This window comes from Tupaia chinensis, unplaced genomic scaffold, assembly GCF_000334495.1.
Source record: "Tupaia chinensis unplaced genomic scaffold, TupChi_1.0 Scaffold147193_1, whole genome shotgun sequence".
Lineage (NCBI taxonomy): Eukaryota > Metazoa > Chordata > Mammalia > Scandentia > Tupaiidae > Tupaia > Tupaia belangeri.
The window spans coordinates 56,256-71,599 of NW_006207044.1; the positions used below are offsets into that span (position 1 = coordinate 56,256).

The window sequence follows — 15,344 nt, forward strand, 5'->3', positions numbered from 1 at the left end:
TCATGTCATCTGCGAACAGAGAGAGTTTCACCTCTTCTTTCATATTTGCATGCTTTTAATTTTTTCCTCTTTTCTGATTGCATTGGTGAGAACGTCCAGTACTATGTTGAAAAGGAGTGGAGAAAGTGGGCATCCTTGTCTTGTACCCGTTTTTAGTGGGAAAGCTTTCAGTTTTTCTCCGTTTGGGATGATATACGTGGTGGGTTTTTCATAGATAGCTTTTATTGTGTTGAGAAATGACCATTGTACGCCAATTTTGCTTAGCGTCTTGATCATAAAGGGATGTTGTATCTTATCAAATGCTTTTTCTGCATCAATCGATATGACCATATGGTTTTTGTCTTTTTTTTCCTGTTAATATGGTGTATTACATTTATGGTTTTGCAAATGTTGAACCAACCTTGCATTCCTGGAATAAAGCCTACCTGATCATGATGTATAATCTTTTTTATAAGTTGTTGGATACGGTTTGCTAGTATCCTGTTGAGAATCTTTGAGTCTATATTCATCAGAGATATTGGTCTATAGTTTTCTTTCCTTGTCTTGTCCTTATCTGTTTTGAGGATAAGGGTGATCTATTGTTAGAGTTAGGCTTATGGCTAGGTTAGGTTTGGAGTTAGGTTTAGGGAGCAAGATACGGGCTACTGTAACATTTAGGTTTAGTGTTAGGGTTTGTGTTAGGGTTAGGTTAGGTGTGCGGTTATGGTTTAGGTGTAGGACTAGTGTTACGGTTAGGTCTATTGATTGAGTTAGGCTTATGGTTAGGTTAGGTTTGCTATTGTTAGAGTTAGGCTTATGGCTAGGTTAGGTTTGGAGTTAGGTTTAGGGAGCAAGATACGGGCTACTGTAACATTTAGGTTTAGTGTTAGGGTTTGTGTTAGGGTTAGGTTAGGTGTGCGGTTATGGTTTAGGTGTAGGACTAGTGTTACGGTTAGGTCTATTGATTGAGTTAGGCTTATGGTTAGGTTAGGTTTGGAGTTAGGGTTAGGGAGTAAGATTAGGGCCACTGTTAGATTTAGGTTTAGTGTTAGGGTTTGAGTTAGAGTCAGGGTTAGGTTAGGGTTGGGGTTAGGGTTAAGGTGTGGGACTAGTATTAGGGTAGGTTCTACTGTTTGAGTTAGGCTTATGGTTAAGTTAGGTTTAGAGTTAGGGTTAAGGAGTAAGATTTGGGCTACTGTTAGATTTGGTTTTAGTGTTTGGGTTTGAGTTATAGTAACGGTAAGTTTAGGGTTTGGGTTATGGTTCAGGTGTTGTACTAGGGTTAGGTTTAGGTTTATTGTTTGAGTTAGACATATGGTTATGTTTGGTTTGGAGTTGGGGTTAGGGAGTAAGATTAGATCTACTGTTTGATTTATGTTTAGTGTTAGGGTTTGTGTTAGAGTCAGGGCAAGGTTAGGGTTGTGGTTATGATTCAGGTGTTGGGCTATGGTTAGGATTAGTTCTATTGTTTGAGTTAGGCTTATGTCTAGGTTAGGTTTGAAGTTAGGGTTAGGGAGCAAGATTAGTACTATTGTTAGATTTAAGTTTAGTGTTAAGGTTTGAGTTAGAGTCAGGGTTTGGTTAGGGTTGTGGTTAGGGTTCAGGTGTAGGAGTAGGGTTTGGCTTAGGTCTACTGTTTGAGATAGGCTCATGGTTAGGTTTGGTTTGGAGTTAGGGTATGGGAGTAAGATTTGGGTTACTGTTATATTTAGGTTTTGTGTTAGGGTTTGAGTTAGAGTCAGATTAAATTTAGGGTTGTGGTTATGATTCAGGTATAGGACTAGGGTTAGTGTTAGGTCTATTGTTTGAGATAGGGTTATGGGTAGGTTAGGATTGGAGTTAGGGTTAGGGAGCAAGATATGTGCTACTGTTAGATTTAGGTTTAGAGTTAGGGTTGGAGTTAGAGTTAGGGTTACGTTAAATTTCTGGTTATGGTACAGGTGTTGGATATTGTTAAGCTTAGGTCTATTGGTTGAGTTAGGCTTATGGTTAGGTAAGTTTTGGAGTTAGGTTTAGGGAGTAAGATTAGGGCCACTGTTACATTTAGGTTTAGTGTTAGGGTTTGAGTTAGAGTCAGGGCAATGTTAGGGTTGGAGTTACAGTTCCGGTGTTGGGCTAGGGATAGGGTTAGGTCTATTGATTGAGTTAGGCTTATTGTTAGGTTAGGTTTGGAGTTAGAGTTATTGAGCAAGATTGGGGCTATTTTTAGATTTAGGTTTAGTGTTAGGGTTTGAGTTTAAATCAGAATTAGGTTAGGTTTGGTGTTAGGGTTCAGGTGTAGGACTAAGGTTAGGGATAGGTCTTTTGTTTGAGTTAGGCTTTTGGTTAGGTTAGGTTTGGAGTTAGGGTTAGGGAGTAAGATTTGGGCTACTGTTATATTTAGGTTTAGTGTTAGGGTTTGAGTTAGAATTAGGATTAGGTTAGGGTTGCAGTTAGGGTTCCAGTGTAGGACTAGGGTTATGGTTAGGTCTATTTTTTGAGTTACGCTTATTGTTATGTTAGGTTTGGACTTAGGGTTAGGGAGTAAGATTAGTGCTACTGTTAGATTTAGGTTTAGTGTTAGTGTTTGTGTTAGAGTTATGGCAAGGATAGGTTTGAGGTTAGGGTTCAGGTGTAGGAACAGGGTTAGGGGTAGGTCTACTTTTTGAGTTAGGTTTATGGTTAGGTTAGGTTTGGAGCTAGGGTTAGGGAGTAAGATTAGGGCTACTCTTAGATTTAGGTTTAGTGTTAGGGTTTGAATTAGAGTCAGGGTGAGGTTAGGGTTTGCGTTAGCCTTAGGGGTGTAGGAGTAGGGTTAGGTTTCAGTCTAGTGTTTGAGTTAGTGTTAGGGTTAGGTTAGGAATGGGCTCAGAGTTAGGGTGTAAGGCTAGAGTTTGTGTTAGATTTAGGTTCAGTTTTAGAGTTTGGCAAGTCAGGTTTAGGTTAGGGTTGTGGTTAGGGTTCAGGTATAGGACTAGAGTTAGGGTGAGGTTTATTGTTTGATTTACGTTTTTGGTTAGGTTAGGTTTGATTTTAGGGTTGGGGAGTAAGGTTTGGGCTACTACTAGATTCAGGGTTAGTGTTAGGGTCTGAGTTAGAATTAGGGTTAGGTTAGGGTTGGGGTTAGGCTTCAGGTGTTAGGCTAGGGTTATGGTTAGGTCTATTTTTTGAGTTAGGCTTATGTTTAGGTTAGGTTTGGAGTTAGGGTTAGGAAGCAAGGTTAGTGCTACTGTTAGATTTAGGTTTAGAGTTAGGGTTTGAGTTCGAGTCAAGGCTAGGTTAGGATGGGGATTAGGGTTCAGGTGTTGGACTAGGGTTAGGTTTAGGCCTAATTTTTTTAGTTAGGTTTAAGGTTACTTTAGGTTTGGAGTTAGGGTTAGGGAGCAAGATTAGGGCTATTGTTTGATTTAGGTATAGTGCTAGGGTGTTTATTAGAGTGAGGGTAGGTTTAGGGTTCTGTTTCCGGTTTATGTGTTGGACTAGGGTTGGGGTTAGGTCTATTGTGTGAGTTAGGCTTATGATTAGATTAGGTTTGGAGTTAGGTTTAGGGAGTAAGATTTGGGCTACTATTAGATTTAGGGTTAGTGTTAGCATTAGAGTTAGAGTCTTGACAAGGATAGGGTTGGGGTTGGGGTTCAGGTGTTAGACTAGGGTTAGGGTTAGCTCTTCTGTTTGAGTTAGGCTTATGTTTAGGTTAGGTTTGGAGTTAGGGTTAGAGAATAAGATTAGGGCTACTCTTAGATTTAGTTTTAGTGGTAGGGTTGGAGTTAGAGTCAGTGCTATATTAGGGTATGGGTTAGGGTTCAGGTGTTGGGCTAGGATTAAGGTTAGGTTTATTGTTTGAGTTAGGCTTATGGTTAGGTTAGGTTTGGAGTTACAGTTAGTGAGCAAGATTAGGGCTACTGTTAGAAAGAAGTTTAGTGTTAAGGTTGGAGTTTAAATCAGGGTTAGGTTAGGGTTGGTGTTAGGGTGCAGGTGTAGGACTAGTGTTAGGGTTAGGACTATTGTTTGAATTAGGCTTTTGGTTAGGTTAGATTTGGAGTTAGGATTAGGGAGTAAGTTTTGGGCTACTGTTATATTTAGGTTTAGTGTTAGGGTTTGAGTTAGAATTAGGATTAGGGTTAGGGTTGCAGTTAGGGTTCCGGTGTAGGACTAGGGTTATGGTTAAGTCTATTTTTGAGTAAGGCTTATTGTTATGTTAAGTTTGGACTTAGGGATAGGGAGTAAGATTAGTGCTACTGTTAGATTTAGGTTTAGTGTTAGCGTTTGTGTTAGAGTTATGGCAAGGATAGGTTTGAAGTTAGGGTTCAGGTGTAGGAACAGGGTTAGGGTTAGGTCTACTTTTTGAGTTAGGCTTATGGTTAGGTTAGGTTTGGACTTAGGGATAGGGAGTAAGATTAGTGCTAATGTTAGATATAGGTTTAGTGTTAGTGTTTGTGTTAGAGTAATGGCAAGGTTCGGTTTGAGGTTAGGGTTCAGGTGTAGGAACAGGGTTAGGGTTAGGTCTACTTTTTGAGTTAGGCTTATGGTTAGGTTAGGGTTGGAGGTAGGGTTAGGGAGTAAGATTAGGACTACTCTTAGATTTAGGTTTTGTGTTAGGGTTTGAGTTAGAGTCAGGGCTAGGATAAGGTTGGGGTTAGGGTTCAGGTGTTGGGCTAGGGTTAGGGTTAGGTCTATTGTTTGCATTAGGCTTATGGTTAGGTTAGGTTTGGAGTTAGGGTTAGTGAGCAAGATTAGGGCTACTGTTAAATTTAGGTTTAATGTTATGGTTTGAGTTGGCGTTAGGGTAGGTTTAGGGTTCTGGTTCTGGTTTATGTGTTGGTCTAGGGTTAGGGTCAGTTCTATTGTACAAGTTAGGTTTATGATTAGATTAGGTTTGAAGTTAGGATAAGGGAGTAAGATTAGGACTACTATTAGATTTAGGGTTAGTGTTAGAGTTAGAGTCATGACAAGGATAGGGTTGGGGTTAGGGTTCAGGTGTTGGACTAGGGTTAGGGTTAGCTCTACTCTTTGAGTTAGGCTTATGGTTAGGTTAGGTTTGGAGTTATGGTTAAGGAGTAAGATTAGGGCTTCTGTTAGATTTAGATTTAGTGTTAGGGTTTGAGGTAGAGTCAGGCTACATTGAGGTATGTGTTAGGGTTCAGGTGTTGGACTAAGGTTAGGGTTAGGGATAATGTATGAGTTAGGCTTATGTTTAGGTTAGGTTTGGAATTATGGTTAGAAAGCAAGATTAAGGCTACTCATAGACTTAGGTTTAGTGTTAGGGTTGTAGTTAGAGTCAGGGCTAGGTTAGGTTATGGGTTAGGGTTCAGGTGTTGGGCTAGGGTTAGGGTTAGGTCTATTGTTTGAGTTAGGCTTATGGTTAGGTTAGGTTTGGTGTTAGGGTTAGGGAGTATGATTAGTGCTACTGGGGAACCAGCAGTTAGCGTAATGGCTGTGTTGCTGGACTCCCACATAGTCGACCGCAGTTCGCGTCCTGGACCCGGTGGCTTAAAACTCACTCTGGGCGCGTGTGCGTGCGTGCCCAAGATCCTGAGAGGAGAATGGAGAAGGGATTGTGGAGTGACCATTCCCCCTGGTGGGTGATTTCTCGCTTTCTGTCTCTATGTCTCTCTCTGTCTGTCTGGCAAGCGCACGTGCCCTATAGCGAAAATCTCTAAAAAAAGAAAAAAAATAAAGATTAGTGCTACTGTTAGATTTAGGTTTAATGTTAGCATTTGAGTTAGAGTGAGGGTAGGTTTAGGGTTCTGGTTCCAGTTTATGTGTTGGTCTAGAGTTAGGGTTAGTTCTATTGTATGAGTTAGGCTTATGATTAGATTAGGTTTGGAGTTAGGGTTAGGGAGTAAGATTTGGGCAACTATTTGATTTAGGGTTAGTGTTAGCGTTAGAGTTAGAGTCATGACAAGGATAGGGTTGGGGTTAGGGTTCAAGTGTTGGAGTAGGGTTAGGGTTAGCTCTACTGTTTGAGTTAAGTTTATGGTTAGGTTAGGTTTGGAGTTAGGATTAGATAGTAAGTTTAGGGCTACTGTTAGATTTAGGTTTAGAGTTAAGGTTGGAGTTCGACTCAGGGCTAGGTTAAGGTATGAGTTAGGGTTCAGGTGTTGGGCTAGGGTTAGGGTTAGGCCTATTGTTTGAGTTAGGCTTATGATTAGGTTAGGTTTGGAGTTAGGGTTAGTGAGCCAGATTAGGGCTACTGTTAGATTTAGGTTTAGTGTTAAAATTTTAGTTTAAGTCAATGTTATGTTAGAGTTGGTGTTACGGTTCAGGTGTAGGACTAGGGTTAAGGTAAGGTCTATTGTTTGAGTTATGCTTTTGGTTAGGTTAGATTTGGAATTAGCGTTAGGGAATAAGATTTGGACTACTGTTAGATTTCGGATTAGTGTTAGGGTTTGAGTTAGAGTTAGGATTAGGTTATGTTTGCCGTTAGTGTTCCGGTGTAGAACTAGGGTTAGGGTTGGTCTATTGTTTGAGTTAGGCTTATTGTTATGTTAGGTTTGGAGTTAGGGTTTGGGAGTAAGATTAGGGCTACTCTTAGATTTAGGTTTAGTGTTTGGGTTTGAGTGAATCAGGGCACGTTTAGGGTTGCAGTTACGTTTCAGGAGTTGGACTAGGGTTAGGGTTAGGTCTATTGTTTGAATGAGGCTTATGGTTAGGTTAGGTTTGGAGTTAGGGTTAGGGAGTAAGATTTGGGCTACTGTTAGATTTAGGTTTAGTGTGAGGGTTTGAGTTAGAGTTAGGTTTAGGTTAGGTTTGAGGTTAGGGTTTTGGTGTTGGACTAGGGTTAAGGTTAGGTCTATTGTATGAGTTAGACTTATTGTTGTGTTAGGTTTGGACTTAGCATTAGGGAGTAAGATTAGAGCTACTGTTAAATTTAGGTTTAGTGTTAGGGTTTGAATTAGAGTCTGGGTAATTTTTGGGTTCCGGTTCCGGTTTATGTTTTGAACTAGGGTCAGCGTTACTTCTATTGTATGAGTTAGGTTTATGATTAGATTAGTTTTGGAGTTAGGGTTATGGTGTAAGATTAGGGCTACTATTAGATTTAGGGTTAGTGTTAGCATTTGAGTTAGAGTCATGACAAGGATGGGGTAGGGCTTAGGGTTCAGGTGTTGGACTAGGGTTATGGTTAGTTCTACTGTTTGAGTTAGTCTTATGGTTAGTTAGGTTTGGAGTTAGGGTTAGGGAGTAAGATTAGCGGTACTGCTAGGTTTTAGTTTAGTATTATAGTTTGAGTTATAGTCATTGCTAGGTTAAGGTAGGTGTTAGGGTTCCAGTGTTGGGCTAGGCTTAGTGTTAGGTCTATTGTTTTAGTTAGGCTTATGATTAGGTTAGGTTTGGAGTTAACGTTAGTGAGCAAGATTTGGGCTACTATTAGATTTAGATTTAGTGTTAGAGTTTGAGTTTAAATCAGGTTTAGATTAGGGTTGGTGTTAGGGTTCAGGTGTAGGACTAGGGTTAGGGTTAGGTCTATTGTTTGAGTTAGGCTTTCGTTTATGTTAGGTTTGGAGTTAGGGTTAGGGAGTAAGATTTGGGCTACTGTTAGATTTCGGTTTAGTGTTAGGGTTTGAGTTACAGTTAGGATTAGATTAGGATTGTGGTTAGGGTTCTGGTGTAGGACTTGGGTTAGGGTTAGATGTATTGTTTGTTAGTCTTATTGTTATGTTAGGTTTGGACTTAGGGTTAGGGAGTAAGATTAGTGCTACTGTTAGATTTAGGTTTAGTGTTAGTGTTTGAGTTAGAGTCATGGCAAATTTTGGGTTGGGGATAGGGTTCAGGTGTTGGACTAGGTTTAGGGTTAGTTCTACTGTATGAGTTAGGCTTATGGTTAGGTTAGGTTTGGAGTTAGGGTTTGGGAGTAAGATTAGGGCTACTCTTAGATTTAGGTTTAATGTTAGGTTTGGAGTTAGATTCAGGGCTATGTTAGGGTTGGAGTTAGGGTTCTGGTGTTGGGCTAGGGTTAGTGTTAGGTCTATTGTTTGAGTTAGTTTTATGATTAGGTTAGGTTTGGAGTTAGGGTTAGGGAGTAAGATTAGGGTTACTGTTAGATTTAAGTTCAGTGTTAGTGTCTGAGTTTAAATCAGGGTTCTGTTAGGGTTGGTGTTTGGGTTCAGGTATAGGACTAGGGTTAGGGTTTAGGCTTATGGTTAGGTTAGGGTTGGAGTTAGGGTTAGGGAGTAAGATTTGGGCTACTCTTAGATTTAGGTTTAGTGTTAGGTTTGGAGTTAGATTCAGGGCTATGTTAGGGTTGGGGTTAGGGTTCAGTTGTTGGATTAGGGTTAGGGTTAGTTCTACTATTTCAATTAGGCTTATGGTTACATTATGTTTGGAGTTAGGGTTTGGGAGTAAGATTAGGACTACTGTTAGATTTAGATTTAGGTTAGGGTTTGAGTTAGATTCAGGGTAAAGTTAGGGTTGGTTAAGTGTTCAAGTGTAGGATTAGGGTTAGTATTAGGTCTATTGTTTGAGTTAGGCTTATGGTTATGTTAGGTTTGGAGTTTGGGTAGGGTGTAAGAGTAGGGGTACTGTTTGATTTAGGTTTAGTGTTAGGGTTTGAGTGAGATTCAGGGTTATGTTAGGGTTTGAGTTAGGGTTCAGGTGCAACACCAGGGTCAGTGTTAGGATTATTGTTTGATTATTATGGTTAGGTCAGGATTGGAGTTAGGGTTGGGGAGTATGATTAGGGCTAGTGTAGATTTAGGTTTAGTGTTAGGTTTCGATTTAGAGTCAGGGTTAGGTTAGGGTTGGGGTTAGGTTTCATTTGTTGGACTAGGTTTAGGTTTAGGTGTATTGTTTGAGTTAGGCTTACAGTTAGCTTATGTTTGGAGTTAGTGTTTGGGGATAAGATTAGTGCTACTGTTAGATTCAGGTTTAGTGTTAGGGTTTGAGATAGAGTCAGGGTTAGGGTAGGGTTGGGTTTAGGGTTCCCATGTAGGGACAGGGTTAGTTGTAGGTCTATTGTTTGAGTTAGGCTTATGCATAGGTTACGTTTGGAGTTATTTTTGAACAAGTTAACAATAATAATTAACCCAATTCATGATCACAAAATATCTATTTTTTTGATTTACTTAAATATTTTAATGAATGTCTAGTTTTATTTTACAGATCTTTCATATACTTTATTAATTCCTAAGTATTTTATTGTTTTCATAGATTTTGTAAAATTGATTTTTTATTAGTTCTATTTCCAAATGGTGCTATGTTAATGAATAGAAATTCTATTACTGTATCAATGTTTTATTTTTTTATCTTGAAACTTTATGGAATTCTTTTTCTTTTTTTATTAAACAGATATTTTCACTATAGGGCATGTGCACTCTCCAGAGAGAAAGAGAAACAGAAAGCAAGAAATCATCCCCTGGTAGGGCTGGCCTTGTCACAATCCCTTCTCCTCCATTCTCTCTTGGGATTTTAGGCACACATGCACATGCATTCAGCATAAGTTTTAAGCCACCAGGCTTGGAGCTCAAACCACAGTCAACTATGTGGGAGTCCAGTAATGTAACCATTATGACATCTGCTGGTCCCAAATTCTTTTATTAATTCTAACAGTTTCTTTTTTTTTGCTGGAATTTTCAGTTTTTCCTTATAAGATCATGTCATATGAAAGCAAAGACAATTTAACTTCTTTCTAATTTGAATACCAGATTTTTTTCTCTTTTGCTCTGGCTAAACCTTTGAGTACTATGTTGAATAGAAGTACCAAGAGAAAGCATTCTTAATTGTAATAATATGTTTTAATCTCAAAAGAAAATTTTATGTAAAGATATTTATAATTTTTTGAAGAAATTTACTGCAATATGCAATTTTATATATCTTAATTTTAAACTTATGACTTCACAAAATAGCCCTTCTTAACCTGAACACTGTCTTAATCTGAATTTGCTCTGAATAAAACTAGAACACACTTTTTGTTTTTATATTTAATTGCTAGTTCTCAACAGAGAAATGAATTGAATAGGGGAAAAGGAAGAAGAAGATATAAGAGGATCAATATTGATTTTTCTTTCTTCTTTTTTCTGTCACTTAGAAGTAATGCATTTTAAATGATTTACCAGAGAGTTACTTAAGTTTTCAATCTAAAGGCCACTAATAATTGACCTTTATTTCTTTTGTATAACTAGAGAAAAATGTATAGTTGGAAAAACAGAAAGTAACAAAAAAGGAAAGGAAATATAAAATGGTGCTTTGTAGACGAAATAGATATGACTGAGTGAATATCAAATGGAAACTTTTGATGAATAAATAAATAGCTTAAAGAATTATTTTATAGTTAGCTAGATTCAGAAATGTGAAAATATTAAATATTTAAACAACTTACTTAGATAAAATTTTTTAAATATGGGTTCCATATTAGTGCTAATCAAACTATGGATTGAATTTTAAATGACTGATAAAATGGTAAGTAAGACTTCAAATCTGTACAAAAAATCAGCATTCTTATAAATATGACTGATGACTTAAAGAATATATTAATTTTTATGAACCCTAAGTTGTTTTAGGAAAGTACTCGCACATAGGTGCTTTTCTGAATATGGAACATTCAAAGGCAAAAATGAAGAAATATCTTTTTTTTTTTTTTTTTTGAGAGAGAGAGAGAGAGAGAGAGTTTATGCTATAGGGTGCATGTGCTTGCCAGAGAGACAAAGAAACAGAAAGTGAGACATCACCCAACAGGGAGGACAGCCATGCTACAATCCCTTCTCCTCCATTTTCTTCTTAAGATTTTGGACACGCTTGCACATGTACCAGCATGAGTTTAAGCCACCAGGTCTGAGACTCAAACCATGGTCGACTACATGGGAGTCCAGTGATGTAACTATTATACTATCTTCTGGTACCTAGAAATATCTTTTGTTAATTGTAATATTAGTTTTTATTTTCCATAGGTTTATAGGGCAAAGAAATGAAGAACCAATGGAGATAGAGTTTATTCAGCTTGGATTGACAGATGACCCTCTGCTACAAATTGTGATTTTCCTGTTTCTATTTTTCAACTACATCTTGAGCTTGATGGGGAATTTAATTATAATCTTTATCACCTTTCTAGATTCCCGACTCAAGACTCCGATGTATTTCTTTCTCTGAAATTTCTCATTTTTGGAAATCTCACTTACAGCTACCTGCTTTCCACGATAATTAATAGGCATTCTAACTGGGAACAGAGCAATTTCCTACAGTAGTTGTGTAATACAATTATTCTTTTTCCTTTTATTAGGAGTAACAGAATTTTGCCTCCTGGCTGCCATGTCCTATGACTGCTATGTGGCCATCTGCAAACCACTGCATTATCCAATCCTTATGAACAGCAAAGTGTGCTATCAACTTGTACTTAGCTTTTGGGTAGCTGGAATTCTAATCATCTTTCCTCCATTAGTCATGGGGCTCAAGCTGAATTTTTGTGCCTCCAAAATAATTAATTACTTTCTTTGTGACAGTTCTCCTATGCTGCAGCTCTCTTGCACAGATACACATTTGATAGAATTGATGGCTTTTGTATTAGCTGAGGTGACACTTGTCACATTGTTGTTAGTGGTCATCTCTTACACACACATAATCAAAACCATTCTAAAATTTTCTTCTGTTCAACAAAGAGCAAAGGCCTTTTCTACCTGCTCTTCCCATATGGTTGTTGTCTCTATTACTTATGACAACTGTATCTTTATATATGTGAAACCATCAGCAAAGGAAAGGGTGAGTTTAACAAAAGGTGTGACTGTACTCAACATTTCTGTTGCCCCTTTACTGAACCCCTTCATCTACACCTTAAGGAATCAGCAGGTGAAAGAAGTCCTCAAAGATATACTTAAAAAACTTTCTTATTTTCAAGACAACGAGTCACAATTTGGGTAGAAGTAACATGTTGAACCATGGGTGGGAAAATAGAGGACATACTTTTTACATTAGTTTGGTTCTATGTTATTCTTTTGTTTGCTTGGTTCTTTTGCAAAGGACATGTGATCTTTCTGGAGAGAGACAGAGAGAGAGAAGGAGAGAGGAGAATGAAAAATTACCCCCCTCATGGGGATGGCCACTGTCCCTTTTCCTCCTGGTATCTTGAACATGTATGCACTCATGCCCAACCAGTTTTTCAAGCCACCAGGTCTGGGGCTTGAACTGCACAGTCATCTGTGTGGAATCCAGCTACCTTAACCTCCATGCAACCTGGTGCCTTCTAAACTATTCTTCCCCTTGAGTAAGTATATATAATTTATTATATGTCTCTACTTTCTGTATCTCTATGTGTTCTTTTCAAATAGATCTTCCTACATTATAGTAGTAAACTGCTACTACTATTTACCTAGTTGGTCTAAGTGTTTCTTAATTTCACTTTTTAAAAAACAATTCAGTTTTTATAATTATCATTTTAAACACTCATTAATGATAATGAAAATAAAGATACAAAGGCATCCTTCATGTTTCAAAACTTCTCTTCATAGAAAAATAAAAGTTCTCACAACATTTGTTGAAAATCTTATGTAATCTCAATAAAAACAAAAATGAGCTTCTCCCTTTCCCTGGAGTTCTATGATGTTACTATGTGTGAGAAATTATGCAAATATCAACATAAGAAAATGTTTAGAAAATAAAAGCTTCAAGAAGGCAATAAAATGAACATATATCAACTCTAACAATCTATAATTAAAATATTGGTTCTAAGACCACAGTAATAAAATTAACAGAATAAAATTAAAAGTCAAGAAATAAGCCCAAGTACATACATAATTTTGCATGATAAAGATGGCAAATCACAGGAAAAAAAGTAGACTTTTTAATAAATATTACTGGTAAAATAAGTAAGCAATTTGGAAAAAATACACATTTTAGTTCATATCTTGTACCGTATACAAGTAAAGAAAATGTAAAAAAAAAAAAAGACTCAAAATAATATTAATAGAAAATGTGGTAGAATTCTTTAACTTGGATGTAAGGAAAAGATTTATAGCTGCTATTCAAGATCCAGAGGGACCAGCAGTTAGCGTAATGGCTATGTCGTTGGACTCCCATGTAGTCGACCGTGGTTCACGTCCTGGACCCAGTGACTTAAAATAAAAAACTCACGCCATGCACTTGTGCGTACCTAAGATCCCGAGAGGAGAATGGAGGAAAAGGGATTGCTGTGTGTCCATCCCCTCTGGGGGGTGATTTCTCACTTTCTGTCTCTCTGTCTCTGTCTGGCGAGCACATGCACCATATAGCAATAACCTCTCTCTCAAAAAAAAAAAAAAATCCAAACAGAGTGGAAGAAAGGAGTGACACGTTTAGCATCATAAACACATGGAAGTTTTATTTTTAATACAGCACACTTAGACACAACCCCTTAAAATCAAATTTACTGTCAAATAAAGCAGAAATATATAGTTGTAAAGAAATGGGACTATCTTTGTGAGTTGATACAGAGTATTTCATAACATATATTGTTAAAGGAATAAACCAAAAGAAAATAAAGTATTTATAGCAATACATATATTGCTTGTGGTTAACTGGTGCATGACTGCTACAGTTTCTTGCACTCTCATTGTGTATACCCAGTTAAAATATCCTTTTCCTGCTTTTAAATCCTTACTAATTTATCTTTGTTTAAAAAAAATACTGTGATAGGCAATAAAATACTATGGCAATATATACTGAATTATCCAGAAGCATTGTTAACAAACTAAGTGTGTGTGTGTGTGTGTGTGTGTGTGTGTGTGTTTATGAAGAACATTTCTGTAACATATAAATGGTGTTCTTGGATCTCACTTTTCCCAAGAGTCCTTTGTTCTTTTTAAATATTTTTCTGGAATACACAGAAGGCACAAATCCTCTATGGTTTCAAGATATGATTAATTTTTATGTTGCACAATATTTCATACCTAGCAGCATACACAATTCTTTTTTTTTTCTGGAAAGGTTTTTGCTATAGGGCGCATGCGCTTGCCAAACAGACAGAGACAGAGAGACAGAAAGCGAGAAATCGCCCCCCAAGGAGGATGGCCATGCTGCAATCCCTTCTCCTCCATTCTCCTCTCGGGATCTTGGGCACGCATGCACACGTGCCTGGTGTGAGTTTAAGCCACCGGGTCCGGGACTCGAACCATGGTTGACCACGTGGGAGTTCAGCGACATAGCCATTATGCTAACTGCTGGTCCCCACAATTCTTAACATAAATATAGAATAGTAAGTTGAAGAGTGTAATTGAATAGACTTTCCAAACCACATATAAGAAATAATTTATATATAGTATTTTTAAGACAATTATTATGTCAATAAAATATGTTAGGGAACAATGAAGTTTTTGGGGAAAATGGAACATCAGTGTTCTCTGTTCACCAGTATGAAGAGTTAAGTATTGGAGTACAGAAGACTTGCTTAAATATATTCATGTAACTTAATGAAAAGAAAGCTGTTAAATTGTAATATTAAAGTGTTAGTCTTTTTTACTAACTTTTACATTTATACTTGTAGACAATGGTGAATTATTAAAAATAAAATGTAATAATTATTTAAAATTTTAAAAGTTTTAATTAAAGTTATTTAGTTATATTAATTTATTTACTTATTTTAATTTTACCAGAGAGGGAGAGAGAGAGAGAAGGAAAGTGAGAAAGCAAGCCTCCAGGTCTGGGACTCGTATCATGGTCAACTATGTGGGCATCCAGTGCTCTTAACCACTACAATACCTCCTGGCCCCAAAAGTTTTATTTTTTAATGCATATACATTATATTACCAATTGCTAACAAAACCAAAACTAAATATTTTTATATTTATTGGCCTATGCTATGAGTTCTTAAGGTGATTTGTGTTGGTTTCATTTACATCAAAATTGGAGGAATAGATGTTACCTGTGATTGTTGCAGCAATACAAATGAATGGTTTAATAAATAAAACCCCAATGACCAGCAGTTAGCATAATGGCTATGTCGCTGGACTCCCATGTAGTCGACCGCAGTTTGAGTCCCGGACCCAGTGGCTTAATCTCATACTGGGCGCATGTGCATGCATGCCCAAGATCCCGAGAGGAGAATGGAGGAGAAGGGATTGTGGTGTGGTCGTCTCCCCTAGGGAATGATTTCTTGCTTTCTGTCTCTCTGTCTCTCTCTGTCTGGCTGGTGAGCGCATGCGCACTATAGCAAAAACTTCTCCAAAAAAAAAAAAAAAAAAGAAAAGAAAAAAAACCCCAGTTTATATATCATATAATTATGCTTTTGTATCAGCATTGCTGCTCAGATTATTTGTGTACATAAGGAACATTATACTGTGTGCTAGGATAAGGAAATCTTTTTATTTACAACTTTAATACTCTAGTTTTGAAACAATTTTTGGTGTGGCACCTCCTAGTCTATTTGTTACCTTGTCCTGAGAAGGGCTGGAACACAGGCTTCATAGCCATACTTCGTTTTACTTATC

General features: G+C 37.5%; 1 pseudogene; it reads left to right on the forward strand.

Annotated features, from left to right (window-relative positions):
• Window positions 1-10,869: 10,869 nt before the first annotated feature.
• Window positions 10,870-11,805, forward strand: LOC102497974 (olfactory receptor 6C6-like; annotated as a pseudogene).
• Window positions 11,806-15,344: the final 3,539 nt, after the last annotated feature.